This window comes from Lactuca serriola, chromosome 8, assembly GCF_051521515.1.
Source record: "Lactuca serriola cultivar US96UC23 chromosome 8, Lser_US96UC23_V15, whole genome shotgun sequence".
Classification (NCBI taxonomy): domain Eukaryota; kingdom Viridiplantae; phylum Streptophyta; class Magnoliopsida; order Asterales; family Asteraceae; genus Lactuca; species Lactuca serriola.
Window position 1 is genome coordinate 279,599,089 of NC_136415.1, and position 13,723 is coordinate 279,612,811.

A 13,723-nucleotide genomic window follows, 5' to 3' on the forward strand; every position below is an offset into this window, starting at 1 on the left:
GGGTTCCTTAAGCTTAAAAGTGCAAACGTTTGGTGTTTGTGACCACAATGCAAGTCTTAAGTCATTTATTAAGCTCTTTTGAGCTCTAGGCCCTCATTAAGCCATGAATGCATGTAAAGTTGGCAACTTTACGTGAAAAACCACTTTAAGGAGGTCGGATTTGAGTTTTAGGTTAATGCCTTAATCAATTAAGAGCCAAAAAGTGAAGTTGGTTAATTAGGGGGAGTACGATGGACATACAAGCTCATACGCGCTGCGTACAAGCCCTTAAAGCGTGTACGCTTAGTGTACAAGCTGAGTACGCCTCACATACTCAATTGTGGGCTGCGGACATTTGGGCCTTCTCTATTGGGCTTTATCTTGGACCCTAGGAGTTTAGGGTTGTATTTTGGGCCACCAGAATATTGTTTTGGGCTAAGGGTGTTTTTGGACTTGTTTTGTGGGCCTTAAGTGTTAGGAGTTGGGCCTTTGGGCCTTAGCGCTCATTGTTGTGTTTGGTCCAAGAATGGTTAAGCCTATTAAAGGTAAGGTGAAGAGGGGGGCCTTGATCTTAGGAATTGGATTGGAATTTTAGACCCGTAGTCATGATTGTAACGTATTCCTAATTAGGATAATTTGCTTATGTATAGTGTTGGATTTCACGGATCAGTAGTCGAGCAGTTAGTATTTATCAGCAGACCGAGGTGAGTTTTCTCACTATATCAATGGGTCGAAGACACCAATGCTGGCCCATTACTTGACACGCGGGATGATAATTGTCTATGTGTTTGCTTGAGTTAAAAGCCCTTGAGGGTAGCCCGTGACACTTGTATGGAAGACCATTAGGGTAGCGCATGGCATGGAAGACCATGGGGGTAGCCCATGAAATTCCTGAGAAAAGACCATGGGGGTAGCCCATGGCAATCATATGTATGTTGTATAGTATTTTTGAGATTGTATGTTATGTGATATTTGGGGAACTCACTAAGCTTTAACTTACAATATGTATTTTGGTATCAGGTACTTCCAGTACTAAAGGGAAGAGTCTGGCTTGATGACCCAAGATTCAATCCCCAACTGTTTTTCGCACTTACTGGTATTGTTACTCTGATAATTAGACATATTTATTATGTAATGGATTTTGGAAAAAATTTATGACTGTAATCTCATATTTGAAAATGAATATTTTATCTGGTTTTTGGGTTGTTACATAATATTCTAAGGTTTAAAATTAGTGGCTCATATTGGTTTTCGCGTTCTCGATTGCATAATTGTTCTGGTTTGAACTTAATCTAAAAAATGGAGAGTAAAAATAGAAAGATTATAAGGAAGTCTCCGAAAAAGTCTCAAAGTTTTGGTCCAGTATACACTTTAGTCCTAAATTAATTTATTTTTTTATGAAAAAGTCCAAGATACCGGCTAATATCCCATTTTTACCTGCTGGGCAGGTAAACTGGCTAAGTGACATGCCAAGTTGGCAAAGCTGTTGACATGATGCTGATAAAAATCATGTTTTTAATGTAGATTTGGGGAAGAGGGTTTCAATTCTCGCCTTAAAAACATTCAAAAATATAGATGGTGAAACTAGCACTCGGGTTTTCCCCCTCATGAAAGACACTTCCTGCCACTTGGCTACACCACTTTTAATGTTTTCTTTCTTTCCATTTATATATAATCATTTATTTTCTGAACATTATTATTATTATTATTATTATTATTATTAAAAAATACGATTTTATATACATTTTAAAAATATATTTCTGAATCCAGTTATAATATGTTTTCAAAAATATTTTTTTAAAAACATATAAATTATATAAAAACGTAATCTATTCAAAAACGTATTTTCAAAAAATATTTTTTGACAACTTATTTATATTTACTTTGGTTTCGATAATAATAATAATAATAATAATAATAATAATAATAATAATAATAATAATAATAATAATAATAATATACACATTATTAAAATAAATAATAATAATAATAATAATAATAATAATAATAATAATAATAATAATAATTTTCAGAAAACAATAGACTATGGGCGTGTTTGACACGGAGCTTTTGGAAGCGTTTGGGAGCTTCTAGCTTTTAGCTTTTGACAAAACGCTCTAGTTTAAACAAAAAGCTTCGTTTGGCAGTACGGGCGTTTAGCTTTTAGTTTTCACAAAATACTCCGATTCTAAAAGCTACTTCATGTAGCTTTTAACAAAACGCTCCGGAGCTTTTGAAATCAATTTCCATAATTAGCCTTAAAAATATATTTATATATTTTTTTATTTTTAATCAATTGTCCTTTTATATAATTTTATGTATTTCAAAAGCTTCCAACTACTTTTGCCAAACATTCATATACCAAATAAAAGCTACAACTTCCCGCTACCAGCTACTAGCTACCCGCTAACCGCTACACGCTTTCAGCTAACAGCTACTTTTGTCAAACACGCCGTATATCTATCTGTAAAGTAAAAAAATAAATGAAAGTGGAGTAGCCCAAGCCTGATTCTATTTCTTAATGTTTTTAAGTTAAGAAATACAGTCACCAGTTATGTGTTAGTGTGACCTTTCAAACTTGAGGTTATGAGTTCGATTTTCACTATCCCATTTGTATTTTGGCATTTATTTTTTAAATAAAACAAAAGTAGCTGACGTGGCATACATTGTCAGCTGCCACGTCGTCACATATAGCCAAGTCAGTTGTGTCACATCAGCGGTTAAGTAGGTTAAAAGGATGAAAATAATTACATTAGACGATATTCTGTCTTTTTTCATTAAAAAAATTAATTAAAAAATAAACCGTAAACTAAATCAAAATTTAGGATTTTTACACAGATTTTCTAAAAATTATAAATGTGCGGAATAGTCTAGCAAAGTGTATTATTTGGAGTGCTCAATTAATTAAACCACGTGTCTAATCCACTCGCCAACCAACCCTACTGGTTAAAACGCTAAAACTAGATGGTAGCCATTCATGCAAGCATGTAATTACGGAAAATTTGACATCCAGTAGCCCTACTTCGCTTACCACACTAACTACCCAACTCTCTCTATTATAAATACCTTGCTTTCTCCAATGAAATTAATCACACATTTAGAGAATCTTTTACACAAAGAGAGGAAGACCGCTCGAAGACTTAGTCAGGTGCTTCCCTTCTCCAATGATCTTCATAATTCATACAAAACTGTACGCAACTTTATATCGGCAATGATATATATGAAGTAGATACACGTAAAATACAGAGTCAAAAGGTATCCATGCAATTAACCACATGCATGTTCGTCCTGCTGTTATTTTTCCTATTCGCGAGTTCATTCGCTCATTACTAACAAGAATTGGAACTTAAATCAGATTGCATGACTATATATGCACCATTTTTCTTAATGCAGGTCACTGTAAAACATGGTCACAGGTGGGCAAATGTCAAAACCATCAAAAGGAAGCAAAAATTACGATGAGGAGCCCCTCCAACGAGCCCCTTACAAAAAACCACCATTCACAATTGGGGATCTCAAGAAAGCAATCCCACCTCATTGTTTTAATCGCTCCATCCTTCGCTCTTTCAGTTACCTTTTATACGACCTAACTATTTCCTTCATCTTGTACTACCTCGCCTCTCGTTACATCCACCTCCTCCCCCACAACCTCTCCTGTCTCGCATGGCCTGTTTACTGGTTCTTTCAATCCTCTGTCCTAGGTGGTGTTTGGGTCATAGCACATGAATGTGGCCACCATGCCTTCAGTAACTACCAATGGGTCGATGACACCGTTGGGTTTCTGCTACATTCTGCTCTCCTTGTCCCTTACTTCTCTTGGAAATACAGTCACGGCCGCCACCATTCCAACACTGCTTCACTTGAACGTGAGGAAGTCTTCGTTCCTAAACTAAAATCTAATCTTCCTTCATTAGTTGTCTACCTAAACAACCCACCAGGTCGAGTCCTTTATATCTTGTTCATCCACACCCTAGGCTGGCCTCTGTACCTAATGTTCAACTATGGTGGCAGGAACTACGATAGGTTTGCATGCCACTTTTATCCAAACAGCCCTATTTACTCGAAAAGTGAACGTGCTCAGATCATTGTTTCTGATGTTGGGGTCGTTATTGTCACTTACTTCCTCTACAATCTAGTAATGACCAAGGGGCTCACATGGGTGCTCTGTACGTATGGCGTGCCACTGCTCATTGTCAACATTTCACTTATTTGTGTTACATTCTTGCATCACACGCACTCTTCATTGCCCCACTATGATTCAACGGAATGGGATTGGCTGAGGGGAGCTCTTGCAACAGTCGATAGAGATTATGGGATCTTGAACATAACAGGCCACAACATCACTAATACTCACGTCATCCATCATTTATTCCCGAAGATACCTCATTATCATGCAATGGAAGCCACGAAAGCAATCAAGCCCATATTGAAAGATTATTACAGGTTTGATGACACACCGATTCTGAAAGCCTTATACAGAGAAGCAAAAGAATGTGTATATGTTAAATCAGATGATAATGAAAAGGCCAAGGGTGTCTTCTGGTTTGACAATAAGTTTTAATCACGGGAGATTGTATAATTGTATTTCCCAAATAAGAAGTTGAAGCCTATATTGCTTAGTAATTTTAGATTTGTGATTGTTTTCTATGCATCTAAAATCGACTTTAGACTTTAGATTATATATAATAAAATGAATAATTTGTTACTACATCCTATACTTATTTGCTTAAATGGCTCTTGACTTCTACTATGGTAAGAGTTGATCAAGAAAATCATTTATTTACTATGCCAAACTCAACCTGTCATAAACCTTACTGTTTCTTAGGTCTATTTCTTGCCATCTTCTTTATCATTTTTAAAAGGGAAGACTGAACATAAACATTCATATATAGTAATAGTAAGTTGTGGATTTCCATTTTAGGAAACCAACATGGCCGGTTCCGAGGATTCAAATGGTCAAGACAAGCCGGAAAAAAGGCTCTTAGGCAGTTGTGGATCCAGAATCAAAGTAAAGGGAGTAAAGGGGTAAGTTGTGGATTTCCATTTTAGGAAACCAACATGGCCGATTCCACGTTCATATATAGTAATAGTAAGTTGTGGATTTCCATTTTAGGAAACCAACATGGCCGGTTCCGAGGATTCAAATGGTCAAGACAAGCCGGAAAAAAGGCTCTTAGGCAGTTGTGGATACAGGATCAAAGTAAAGGGGAGTAAAGGGGTATAAATTTTTCAGAAAAAAATTACACTACTGAAAAAAAAAAATCGAAAAAACAATTACACTCCTAAATATTTTTGAAGGGCATCCCGGGCTACCTACACTACTGAAATATTTTTGAAGGGCATCCCGGGCTACCCCAGGAACCACCTAGATCCGCCTATGCCCTTAGACCTTAACATGTAATGAATAATTTACAGAATTTGATAATCTGATAATGGCATGGAATAATCTATTTTCTCATTAATGCTTCCACAAATGACAAGCAAGTAAAACAACAATGATAACATATATAATTATAAATCAAAAGTTCCTTAAAAGGACTAGACGTCTAGACTTTAGACCCAAAGAAAAAAATGCTACAGTTTAGTATTTAATATGAATGGATTAAAATTATCTAATAAATACTTATTTTCATAAGTCTTTTTCAATTTTCAATGGGAAGGAGGTTTTCAATAACCCAAAAGAAGTTTCTATTGAAAGATTTCGAATTTACCCTCAACCTTTTATAAATATGATACGTATATTCTTTGTTTCACTGTTAATGCGTCTTCTCCAAGATTTAGTCCTGCCCAAGACATTTATTACTTATTTTTCTTGATTCTGGTCGTGACTTTGCCCACAAGTTAATTCAATTTGTGTGTGAATTTTGATTTTGCTTCATTGATCTTATGTTCAAACGACTAGTTTAGAATCAAATATATAATATCATTTCCACCATAAATCTGTAATCGTATTTGGTTGTTCCTTAAGGGTTTAGAAATCTATCAGGATCAAATACTGTAGGATTTTCCCAATATTTTGGATCCATGTATATTGACCAGACATTAAAAAACACATTGGAACCCTTTGGGACCATGTATCCACTTACATTGCAAGACATATTTGGACATCTCCCTATCAAGAGAGCATGGTCGGTGATGAATTAATGAATGATGATAATCAATTACATGATAATGACTGATTATGTGATGCAAATGACTGAATGAGACTCTAAACCCTTCACCCCCTTGTCGATGTACGATGTTCTGCTGTGATTTAACGATTTACTTTTGTTGCTTCTGTTCTCATTCTCGCATCTGGACTACGACACATAATATAGACTATTTTTGAACTTACATTTGGGCTAATATTGAATATACTAAAAAAATTGCTCCCCTTGAAAAAGTAGGCCTTGTGCACATTCCCATATTGCACACCCTCTTCTCCGGCCATGGAAACCAATGACTGTGCTAACTAGTGCATTATACTCTTGGACTCCAAGCACCAACCGAGAGCTTGGGTCACACGACCTATATAATCCACACCCAAATGGGTCTAAAACCCAAACCCTTGAAGTCCAGGGCAATCACTTGATCCATTAATGCCCATAATTCCTGAAATAGGAAGCTTCTCGAAACTAGATGTTACAACTCTCCCCTACTTAAACTGGATTTCATCTTCAAAATCAGTCCTTGTTACTTTCCAGACACTAAGACAATCTAGTGAATTCTTCCCGAACCCTGCTTCGGCTAAATGTCGATTCATCCACATGACGATCTTCCAATGCTATAATCGAAGCCCAATCATAGCAGGAATCATACGTCCTGATGGAGAATGAATCATTGACCTACTAACTTTAAATAATACAGAATAACTGTCACACCCCAAAACCGGAACGATGGAAACGTTCTGGGGTGGATGACGTCATGTCAAGTATCACAACACATGCATTATAGTAATCAAAGTACAACAAAACATTGCATTAATAGTAATAATTTAACATGGTTACATTACAATACATCGAAGTAATACAAGTAAATATAAGTAAGTACGACATGACACTAAGCTATCTTCATCAACTGCTCCGGGGATGTACCTGTCTAATGCTAACCTGAGAATACAAGTTATTTGAAAAGCGAGTATCAACATTTTTACAAATGCTGGTGAGTTCATACGTATTTAGTGACTTTTATTCAAATAACTTTATAAAGTAGTAGTTTAAGTGTTTACTGTGTATTAGAGTTCTTTCCAGAAAATCCTATAATTTCTTTAATAAAGCAGCCTTCTACCAAGACTGGTCAGTGTTATGTGGTAAAAAGTCATTTTCCCTAAATTGCTATCATTATCAAAATACCGAATTTGATTATTGAGGAAAGCAAACGACATCAGGGAATAACATATGTCTCAGCAGTGAGGACTGCTGACTAAGGCAAGGAATCATAGACTCCAGAAAAGTATCGAACGAACGGCACGCCCGGTTCAGTCTAACAATGGAGGCACAGACCCCAGAAGGTACCAAATGAAAGGTACAGCTGAACAGTGAATACAGACCCCAGATAGTATCAAATGAAAGATACGTCTTGTAAGGTCAAAAACAATGAATATAGACCCCAGACAGTATCAAATGAAAGATACGTCTTGTAAGGTCAAAACAGTGCGACTCTGAAAATGAGTTACCAGCATACAGTGTAAATTGTCGGTGAAATACCGTTACCTTAAGGCCAATGAATTATAAGGTAACCCGGGATACTCGTAAACATACTGACTAGAGTACCAGACGCCCTATAAGCGTCTAAAATGTGACATTTGTCACCCGTTGGCTTGGTAGGCTGGGACTGTAGCTAGCAGTCTGGGTGCGGGGTTGTCAATCCCGTATAGATGTATACACACAATGTCCGCTCTCCCTACAGGAGACTCTGGTTACCAACTAGACGACGGAGAAGGCCGTGTCCTGAAGATGCATCCCAAATAGTGGGTAGAGACTTCCAAATAGTGGGTTTCTAATGTAAGTGCTGAACTAGAGGTAGAGACTCATAACTAAACTGACTGAAGTAAACCCATATGTCTATGCTTGTGTACATAATATATAACTAATGAATCAAACGACCTTCAGATGGACATCCGATCCCACCAGACCACATCTCAACGAAGAAAAGGAAATAGGGCAGATAAGCCTTCCTAAGTCCTTCAATCATTATTTATATGCATCTATACAAGCACAGACATACATCTAACTACGGTTGAGTGTGTATCAAGTGGAATCATACAGTGGGGAATAACCGACTTGTGAAGTATAAGCGTACAGTGAAATATCCGAGTCGTGAAGTGTAAGCGTACGGTGAAATATCCGAGTCGTGAAGTATAAGCGTACAGTGAAATATCCGAGTCGTGAAGTATAAGCTTACAGAGTGGGATAATCAAATCGTGAAGTATAAGTGTACCAAGTATAAGTGTATCACGAAGTGGAAACGACAATAAGTGAAGTAAGAGCGTCTATCAGGTATAAGCGACTACAAGTATAAGTGAAATAGAGACAATAACAGGTATAAACGCATCACGAAGTGAAAGCGTTATCGAGTAGGAGTTTAAAATACATGAAAGTGAAGCAGCGGTAACTAACAAGTAAAAATATACAACGTGAAATGGAACTTTGATGAAAACCTTGGAAAAACCTTTATACTCAGGAAAACTCGCATTTGGTATTCTTTGGTAAAATAAGTGTGAAAACCTTTAGAAATCTTTGGAATCTTTCATAAACCAGATTAAAATGAATTTAGGTAAAACAGTATAAGTCAGAGTTTTGAAACAATTGAAATCCCTTTTGAAAACCATTATAGTGTCCTACTCGGTTAAACAGTGTACAATGTGGTAAAATCTTGTGCATGCGGGTTATCAATCACATGTGATTGATATGATAACTGGCATGTTTAACTTCTATCCCCCCTATAAAACATGTAAAAACATTGAAAGGTTCATTCAGGGGTATGAACTCACCTGGGATAAGTAGGTCCGACGAAGGTGCTGTTTGGGCGTTCGGTGTCACGTAAGGACTTGGACACACTTAGAGACCTATTTAACATATGATAACATATGTTCACATACAATTAGTATATTAATACTAATTAAACAAATATACGCGCTCAAAGGAGCGGAAAACACTTTGGTTAAGTGTTTGGGGTGTCCCGGGTAACGTCTAAAGGTGTGTATGGCCTAGGAATGGAGTTTACTCTCAAAGAGTAAGTCCTTAATATGATGTTTACGGCCCAGGGACTATTCACCATGAGTTTACGGCTGTAAACTCATGGTGAAGGGTTCTAGTGTGTTTTAAGGCTTCTAGCTTGTTCATGGAATTATTCTAGGTCCAAAACTATATAGTATGAGTGAGTTTAAGGTCTTTAAGGGCATTTTAATGGAGTTTAAGGCCCAGGGACAACTCCTAAGGGAGTTTACGGCCGTAAACTCTCATTCCTTGAGTTTTTTGAAGTTTCAAGCCCCTAATACCTTGCTAGTAATTTATAATGAAGTGTGAGACCATTTTGGGGAATTAAAACTATCATTTGGGCATGTTTAGGGGTGTTTACGGCCTTGGTACATGCCTGGGCCGTAAACTCCCTTTAATCCCCCAAATCTTTATGTTTTAATGATCTAAACCCTAAATGGTATGCCCCTAATTTATGTATGAAGTCCTAGGGTGGTTTGGGAGTGTTTTTGGGGCTTTTTGACATGTTTATGAGAACTTGGAAAATTGAAATGGAAATGTTATAGCAAAAGACTGGTTTAGTCTTTATGTGAGACATCATGAATCGATTCCCATATACTTCGGATATAGGATCGATTACATGTGCTATATTCATCCATTCTAAAATTTTCCAGATGCCTGGGGCATTAAGAAGGGAAAAGGTTTAGAACTGGATATGACTAAAAGGATTAAACAATTGTCGAGGACAATCTAAGGTTTACCAAAGATTGGTTGCTCAAGGACAGTTGGAAGTATAGTGATAATTCTGGAAGGACCATATTGACATAGTCTGTAAGGAGGCAACTCTTGTTCAGAAGTGATAGTCAAAATGGAATCTGGAAATGTTTCAAAGTTAGAATTTTCAATCTGTTTAAGATTAGGAAACTTAATGCAAGAAAGATGTTTCCAAGGAGCTGATCTCCTTTGGAATACTCTGAAATGGTTGTTGTCAAGTCTTTATGACTTTGTACATAATCATTACAAGAGGATCAATGCATATAAGTTTAGAATCTAACAGATTTCAGTAAATGACATGAATTTGGAATTCTTGCATTTGCAGTAAGGATTTGGGAGTGTGAAAAGAGAATCATTGAAGTTATGTTCAATTGATCTAGTTCACAAAGTAAAGATCATAGACAAACATAGTATGCATACTTGGTGTGTGGCATGACTAGTGTTTAGAAAAACATAGTGTACATGCTTGGAGCATGGGACAACTATTGTTTTAAAGTCAAGAATAAAGTTGATAGCTGAAACAGTATACAATGAATAATGTGCAATCATATGGTGATAAATAAAAGGTGTTTTATTTATGTTCATAGGTTTTGATACCATATTGGATTCAATTATTATTGTGTTTCACTTTGCATGTTTTGACTTCCCGAATAAACTGGGTTATTCTTCCGGAATGACTAAGTTATTCAAACCATCCACAGTCGGTCATATGTTGGAAGTAGATATGAATTAAGACTGTCATGGGTTGGCTTGTAGAGGTCTAAGGTGTTGGACAAAGGGTTACAACACTCATGAGTGCTCATAAGTTCTGAGTATTGGATTCAACCCGCGCTCATTGGAATCACTTCATGGATTTTATCACGAGTGATCATGAGACGATAATATCTTATATTCTTCAAACCTAGAGATATGAGTTGTTACTATGAGTTGATAGTACATTGATTGCACGAAAACGCATTTGGTAACTCGGTGCTATAAAACGTGCCTTTTTGTATGATTCAACAAGTAGTAGAACAAGCCATATGAGTCGAAGTTTATCCGTTCCTTTTACCTTCGGGATAAAAGCGATATCTGTGGGCCCCTCGATGATTTGATGATGACAAATGGAAGTGCTCGGCCGGGCCAGGACTGATTTGATTTGTTCAATTAGTCGGTCGTCATAAATCGCAAATCGGGAAACAACAAATGGACAGAGAGAATGATTATAATCCATGTATCAGTCCATATGATATCTAGAATGGAGGAATATATGATCCCTTATCTAATGGACAAGTCATTGACAAAGGTCAGAGTTCATCTACAAGGTCAGAGTTTGACAGCGGCTTTAAGAGCTACGATTGCCAGTTAGGTTTGAAGTCATACGCAATAATAGTTTTAGACTTATCCAAGTGGGAGATTGTTGGATTAATGTCTAAGTCCATAACTATATTTGGTATGTACTTGACCCGACCCGGCATGGTCCATTTGGGTTGCACTTCACCGACACAATTTATATGGATAATCTTTTGAGAATAGTATGTTTATGATTAATATTAATATATTATAAGTTCTAATATATTAATATGGAATCATATTATTTAATTAGTATTGATCAAGAATTAATTTATAATTAATTAAGTGATCAAAAGGAACTAATTAAATATGGACTCTTATATATATGGAATGGGCCAAGTTCATTTAGGTTGGGCTAAGCTTTCATGGATAGTCCATGGAGTGTTTAACCCATGGATCCTAGGAAATGAAAGGTCATGGGTATTAGGGTTTAACCCTAATCCTCCATACTATATAAAGATGTCTTTGGTTGGTGAAATTGGCACTAGTGTGATACACTAAGAGGGCTAGCCGATTTCACTAAGAGAGAACCAAGTATTCATATTCTCTAAAGTCTTCCAAGGTGTTTTGGTGATTTGTGATTCCACTTGAGGCTTCCACACTATTGGGGCTAAGCTCTTAAAGCTTGAAGACATCAAGCTACATCAAAAGGTATGTCTTCTAACTAGTACTTTGTAGATTAAGAACATCATAATATGCTAGTTAGGATTAAAGCCTTGGAAAGTTCTTATTTGCATGTATAATAGAGAAAACATAGATCCAAGGTTTATAGGGTTGCATGTACACCATAGGAGTATTAGAATGCTCAAAACCCAACAGCAAAAGTACCCTCATCTATTCTAGCATTCTCAAATCTAGCTTTCAAAAGAATTTCGGGACGAAATTCCCTCTAACGGGGGGACGATGTCACAACTAGAAATTTTTGGTGCCTTGTAACTACAACACTTATGTCAATCATGAATAAAAAACATGAAAGCATGCATGATGCTTACTCTATGACAACAAAATTTCAATCAAACACTTCATACATGCACTACAAATAGTCAACAAATAATTGGAAACCCAAGAAGTCCTTGTTTAAGTCCATTTTGGACTAGGACTTCCTTATTGGGCCCAATGGACCAATAAGCTTCCAATTGGAATATCATGGGCTTAGACCTCTTAAATGGGCTCTAATTGGACCCACTTTCATTTATTTCAATATTTTGGGCCATATTGGGCCTAGAATGAAATAAATTATTTAAATGGACCATAATTAAACTACTTTAGCCCTAATAGGTTATACAAATCATACTTATATATATTTGGGCCAAACATCACTTAACATAACCATGAAATAGGCTTAAGCATACAAGGCCCAATCCTTTTCTTTTTCCCTCTCCATTCTTGGCCCAAGCCCAAATAAAAGGGAGAGTTGACTTTTAAGATTGCCACCTCATTTTTACATGGAGGTCTTCCATGCAATATCTCATGCTTCTATACAACCATCACCTCACACACTCTCTCTTCTCTCCTATCTCTTCCTCTCGGCCAAACCCAAACACACACACCCTCACTTCACTCAAAAATCCTCTCAAGAAACTCTCTCATTTCTTCACCAAGTTTTCGAGATTAGGAAGCTTTTCAAGGAAATTATCCCACAAATTCTTCATCTAAGGTAAGATCATGCTTGGATCTATGATCTAGATTCTTTGTTTTATTAAAAATCTCTTCCTAACCCATGCAAAATCATGACCACTCTCTTAGAAACCCTCTAAGTTCGAAATCAACAAAGGAAGGCTTGCTAGGGCCGAAAATAGCACCAAACTTCTCCAAATCTTCTTCAGAACCGATCCACAACTCAAGGTGAGTTTGATACCCCCTTATTTTTGGTTTTTATGAGTTTTATGGGGGAGAATACAAGTAAATGTGTAGATCTATGTGTAAATGTATGCTATGTGTGATTTGATGCATGTATGTGTGTGATATCATGTGTTTCTGATGAATATGTTATCCAAAAATTGTGTAAAAACCGAGATCTAAAACATGAGGAAGGAAATAAACCTAACTTAAACTATTTTACACTAATCAAGTCAAGAAAAATAGTTTATATGGTTAGGATGAACATACTTGAACATAAAACCCATTTTTGGACTTAAATTGTAAAAAATAAAAAACTTAGGGTCCAAACCGAAAAATTATAGTTTCTGGAGGGTCAAAAGCGTCCAAACAGTTTCTATAATAAATTTTCTGAACAATAACATTTTTGAGGGGCTTAAATTGTAAATTTTGAATTTAATGGGCTAAATTTGGGCTTTTCGACCCAATAACCCTCAAAATGCGAGATTTCTATGTTTGAGGGGCTGAAAATGCAATTTTCTGTAAAACAGGGGATTTGAAGTGTATTAAAACTATTTCAATGGTCAAAAATGCTTTTCAAATTCAAAAAGGATCAAAAATGTAAAAATTTTCTATTTTGGGCC

General features: G+C 36.4%; 1 pseudogene; it reads left to right on the forward strand.

Moving 5' to 3' along the window:
• Positions 1-3,074: 3,074 nt before the first annotated feature.
• LOC145068792 (delta(12) fatty acid desaturase FAD2 pseudogene) lies at positions 3,075-4,687 on the forward strand (annotated as a pseudogene).
• The last annotated feature ends 9,036 nt before the right edge of the window (positions 4,688-13,723 follow it).